Genomic DNA, 6,012 nt, shown 5'->3' with positions numbered 1-6,012 from the left:
ACCTGAAGCGTGCGGTAATCCACGGCGTCCTGCCGGGGCAATCACCGGCCCTACTGAAATCGAGGCTGCGGCTCCGATCCCAAGGAGTGAAGATCCTGGAAGCGAGAATGCTGGGCAAGTCGGAAACGGCACTCATCACGTTCGACGGCCCGTATATCCCGCAGTGGGTCATCTACCGCTCCGGAGAATTCAAGACCTACCCAAGCAACGGGAACTCCTCGTAGGCGAAGTGGCACTTCTCTGGTTTCAGTGTCAGGCCTGAAGACTTAATCGTTTTCAGCACCATCCGAAGCCTTCTGAGGTGGTATTCAAAGCTTGAGGAGAAGACAACAATGTTATCTAAGTAGACTAGGCAAATCTGCCACTTCAAGCCTGCGAGCACCGTATCGATTAGTCGCTGGAACGTCGCTGGGGCAGAGCAGAGGCCGAAGAGCATCACCTTGTACTCGAAGAGTCTGTCTGGCGTAATGAACGCAGTCTTCTCGTGATCTCTTTCGTCCACTTCAATTTGCCAGTTTACGCTCTTCAGGTCCATCGATGAGAAGTACTTAGCGTTGCATAGCCGATCCAATCTGTCGTCGATGCGAGGGAGGGGGTAGACATCCTTCTTCGTAATGCTGTTCAGGCGGCGGTAATCGACGCAAAAGCGAAGGGTGCCGTCTTTCTTTTTCACTATGACGACTGGTGCTGCCCAAGGGCTCCTCGACGGCTGGATGAGGTCGTCAGGAATCATTTCCTCAACTTGCTTGCGGATAGCTTGGCGTTCTAGCGGCGATACGCGGTAGGCGCTCTGTCGCAGTGGTCGGGCGTGTTCGTCTGTGACAATGCGGTGCTTGGCAAGCCCGATACGTCGCACATGCGATGCTCATGAGAAGCAGTCACTGTAACTTTAAAGAAGACTGTGTATTTGGTCTTGTCTGCTCCGGGTTAACGCTGGGTTGATATCAAACGTGGGTTGATGACCTTGGTCAGATGGTTCTATGGGTTGGTCAGCTAGGGAAAATATGTCTCTGATGTCTGCCAGCTCGTCTAGAAATGCAATCGTCGTACCTTTGTTTAGATGCCGGTATTCTTCGGTGAAGTTCGTTAGCAGCACTTGGGCTTGGCCATTCCGGATTTGGGCGACTCCCCTTGCGACGCCCAGTCCTCGATCCAGGAGTAACTGGGTGTTCCCCTCGACGACACCTTCGGCAGTTTCGATGTCTCCAGTACCTATGCAGGCGAGAACACTGGATCGGGGCGGCACGCTCAATGCTTCGTCGAGGACGTTAAACGCAACGTGATGAGTCGCTGTCGTCGCTGCAACTATGGCTTTGTCCGTGGAAAGCTTGATCGACTTTGATCGAAGGTCGATGATCGCCCAATGTTCATTCAGGAAGTCCATTCCCAAATTCAAATCTCGCGAGCATTTCTGTAGGACCAGGAAGGTTGTAGCATAAGTTCGCCCATTTACTGTAACTCTCGCGGTGCAGCGTCCTGACGGCGTAATAAGGTTACCACCTGCGGTGCGGATCAGCGGGCCATCGCAAGTTGTTGTCACTTTCCTCAGTCGGACAGTGAGTGGCCCGGTCATGACGGAGTAGTCAGCTCCCGTGTCGACCAAGGCAGTAACCGCGTGACCGTCGACCGTAACTTCAAGGTCACTTGTTCGCGTTTTCCTATTACACGTTGTCTTCGGTGTACGATCTCGGCTTCGTCGGGCAGTGAGACTGCGGTGGGCGTACTCCGACGTTACTTCTCTGGGCGGTGGTATAAGGTTCAAGTCTTGCCGCGTCGTCGTCGTCGTAGTTGAGACAAGGTTTTGCGTTTTCTTCGTTGGAGGGTCTTTGTTCTTTCGCTCAGAAGCAACCTCACCTCCAGAGGCTGCTTAATTCTGTTTAACCTTCGGGGGCTGGGGGAGCGTCCAAGCATCGCGTAACCTCGGCTAGGAGATACAAAGCGCGGTGAAGATGTTGACGGGGAACGTGATAGGCGGCTGGGCGTTGAGTATTCTTACCGACGCAAGAACTCTTCATTTTCGGCTAGTCGCTGGCCGGGACGGGGTCGTGGGGCGTGGTAAGAGAACCCTCGGATGCCCATTCTCCTGTATGGGCAGTACTGGAGAATGTGACCGGCTTCGCCGCAGTGGAAGCATAGTGGTCGGGGCTGGTCGGGTGTTATCCATACGTCGCATTTCCTCAGCTTTGTGCGACGCTCGGAGGGCGGGCGGGTTGGGGCGAGAAGCCGGCGGTCCAGCGCAGCTGGCTGAGGAGGATAGGGGCTTGTGTCCCGTCGTCGAGGTACAGTACGACGCACTGCTGCGGCGTAAGTCTTGGCTGGGGACTCCATAGGCTGCGTGGTGGTCGGCGTCACACCCAAGGCTTGTTGAACGTCGTCCCGGATTACGTCAGTCAGTGATGTAACCTGCGGCTGCGTTCCATTTGGCAGCAATCGTCACAGTTCTTCTCGTAAAACTTGGCATATAACCTCCCGCAGGTTATCGTTGTTAGCGGTGTCAAGGCAGCTTGCTGAGAAAACGCTCTGCTGGCGGTCATACTGGCGGGATCGGGCATCAAGAGTTTTTTCGATCGTGGATGCCTCTGCTACGAATTCCGCGGCGGTTTTCGGTAGGTTGCGGACGAGGCCGGCAAAGAGTTGCTCTTTAACTCTTCGCATAGGCAACTTCACTTTCTCTTTTTCCTTCATGCTCGCGTCGGCACGCCGGAAGAGAAGCTTCATTTCCTCAGTGTACACTGCAACGGTCTCGTTTGGGTGTTGTATGCGAGACTGTAGCAACTGCTGGGCTCTCTCCTTTCTTACGACGTTTGTGAATGTCATGAGAACCCGCTCCTGGAAGGTTTCCCAGTTGGCAAGGCTGGCTTCCTCATTCTCGAACCAGACACTTGCTGGTCCCTCCAGGGCGAAGTAGACGTAACTAAATTTCATGGCATCGTCCCAGTTGTTAAAGACAGCCACACCGTCGAACTGCTTCAGCCATTCTTCGGGATCGGCGCCAGGCGAAGCGTCGAAGGTTGGTGGCACCCGGGGCTGCTGCAGAATGATTGGGCTGGTCTTCTGGGTGAAGCTCATGGTGGAAGTTGCTGCTTGCTTTCGCTTCCGAGTAGGGTCCGGCAGAATCCCGAACTCAGGTGCGTCACCTAGCAGACGTCGGCTTGCGCGGTGGACTCGACTCAGGTCCTGCGGTGAATGACTCAGAGGGCTGGCGTCACGGCTTGTAGGGGGTGACCTGAACATGGAAGGCTACCCCGCACCTCCACCAGGTGTCACGTTCTAGTGAAAGCAGTCCAGCGGTCAGGAAGACACCAATAAGACTCGCAAACGAAGCTCTTTATTTGGGCTGACTTGCGCCACAAGTAGGCGGCCACAAGTAAGATCCTCGGACGAGACTATTAAGTGTGTGTTGATGGAGGGGTGGGGGGGGGGGCTGCAGCTTGCTTAGGAAAGGAGTAAGTGGAAGGATATAGGTTCCGTCATTTCTCATGGTTAACTTAGCTGGATGATGAACCGCCTCAATCTAGTTATTTTGATGCCATGCTGGCCTCAGAGCAAGTTTTTTTTGCTCCTCCTCCTGTGACCTTTCCGTGAACGCTTCAGTTTTCCCTGTTAGAACGGCTACTTGGACTAGTTGGTGGAGACTCATTGCTACGAAGCAGCGTGCAGAGTCAACAGCCAAGAAAAAAAAAACACAGCAAGATGCTATCAACTAAATCATGCTGTCAGGTACGACTCTGCGAAGACTGCCTTTGTGCTTCATCCTACAGTGCGCAAGGCCCCAGCGGAAAACAGCAGTCACGTGTGTACCAGGGGTGGTGCAAGAGGCGACCACAGAGTTTCTCTGGAACATCGTGAGATTGGCGCTTACTACACGAAAAATGCCGCCGGCTTCAGAGGAAAGCTTCTCAACCTGCTTGAAACCCCCCTTCCGGGGCGGCTGCAGTCGGTTCTGCGTCTCGGAGCCAAGTTTGACGTTGAGACATCCTTTAATCCTGTTGAAAAAGTGGCCGCTGGGAGATCTGTGTCAAGCAAGGCAAAGGAGTACGAGCGTTCCCTGTGCGTCTCGGAGTGTGTCCAATTCGATGATGGGTCAATTGGCAAACAAGCAACCTGTGTGTAAGATGGAATCTCCATTACGCTTCCTTTGAACTGAGGGCTTGCGGCCGCTTGTTACTGATAAGGAGGGGTTTTTTGCAATTTTGGACGAGGACGTATTATTAGAGAAGGGTTTTGAAGCTATTCGCTCGCATTTTGTAACTCTTTCGGTTACGCCATCAAATCAAAAGCACAACGCGAGGCTCCAAGCACAGGAATTAAATTCTGGACGCCTTTCTACTTGATGATTTATTTAAAGCTTGATGTGTTTTCACTATCAAATCTCACAAACAGTGCATGCCCATTTAAGCAATATTTTTAGAGAAGCGGACCTAGCAGTATGAAATTTCATTGTATTTACAGAAACAAATTAACAAGTTGCATATCGAAGACCCGGTCACAGTCAATAATTCGGAGACGGTAAAGCAGGTTTTAGCGGGAAATAGCCCAGTCACGTATAATACCTTCTCTACTTACATGGTCGATCTTTACTACTCGCTTCCGCAGAACGCTTTGCTTGAATGCGTCAAAGAGTGTGTCATCGAAGACAATGATGAGTGCATTTTTAGAAGCCAGTGTGGAATAACAATGGAGTCCTTGCTGAAATTACTGGCATTTTACCCGAAATATACATTTGTGTCCTGGCTTGGTGGGACTTCGTGCAGAAAGGCGGAGTCTGTATAAGATCACGCGTGGCGCCCTGCTTGAGAGATATTTTTCTGGACAAGGGACCGCCTTATAAACGAAGCAATCGGAGGGATAACTGCGCATGTGTTCCGTCTTATCGACGATTACCTTGTCGTTGTCAACGGAAATGTGCAGCTACATCTATAGGATGATGTGCTGAAAGTTTTCGAGGAGTGTGGGAGAGGTCTGTCTTTCATCTTGGAGCTCAGGAAAGGCAATGTCGTGCGATGTCTGGACTTCAAGTTGAGTTTTGTTAAGGATCATGTGTGTTGGCATACGAACCATGGACAGCAAAACCCCTGCTAGATTACCACTCTGCTCACTCGAAACTTGCGAAAAGAGGCATTGCGGCTACATGCTTAGGGACAGCAATCCCTAAGTCATGCTACCAGGGCGTTGAAAGTAGCTTTCAAATGAAGGTGGCGAGATTGAAGAGTGCCGTGTTTCCAATCTTCGTTTTCATATTGATGAGCGAGAGTTTGCTGAAACGTGCCAGCAGAGATCAGACAGGTACCCCTAAACAGGAACGAGAAGAAAAACGGAAGTACGCAGTGGCGCCCTACGTCCATGGAATGAGGCACCGTCTGAAATAATAGGGTCACGATACGAAGATCGGGTAGTCGTTTCCATTCCCATAAGCTTGGCCAGATCTGCACATGGGCCCAAAGAAAAACTGCGTGGCAGGCCAACAGCGCCCGCCACTAGTTTCGATAAGTAACAGGTGCCATTCGCGTAGTATACAGTACTCAAGCGACGTGCGGAAGAAAATACATAGGCCATATGGGCGGGTGCCTCAATAAGCGATTATGGCAGCATTTCCGTTCCATCTCAAGTGGGCCTTTCAGAAACTTAGCCGAGCAGTGCAATTCACGCCAAAGATGTTCGCCTCTCCTTGACAGGGCGGTGTTGCTGTCCACACACCAAGATAAAGTGACCCGAGATTTCGCAGAAACGTATCAAAGAAGGAAAGGAGGAGACTCATGCGTTAGCAATACCAATTTGACTCAGCGCGCCAAAAAATTCATATTGATTGACAGGTTTGATGATTGACCATTTGCATGTGATATACAACAGCTTGACGGGCGGAAGAACAATATTAAACCGATGTTTATACCGATTAAGTCCATAGTTAGCGTTTTGCTGTGCAACGTTTCTTGACTGCCGGCTCTGCGCTCTAGCTTGTTGCAATGAATTAAGTATGCGTTATCATCATTATTAGATTATTAAGATTATTAG

This window comes from Amblyomma mixtum, chromosome 8, assembly GCF_055824585.1.
Source record: "Amblyomma mixtum isolate Tamu chromosome 8, ASM5582458v1, whole genome shotgun sequence".
Lineage (NCBI taxonomy): Eukaryota > Metazoa > Arthropoda > Arachnida > Ixodida > Ixodidae > Amblyomma > Amblyomma mixtum.
Note: the sequence above shows the minus strand (reverse complement) of the source record.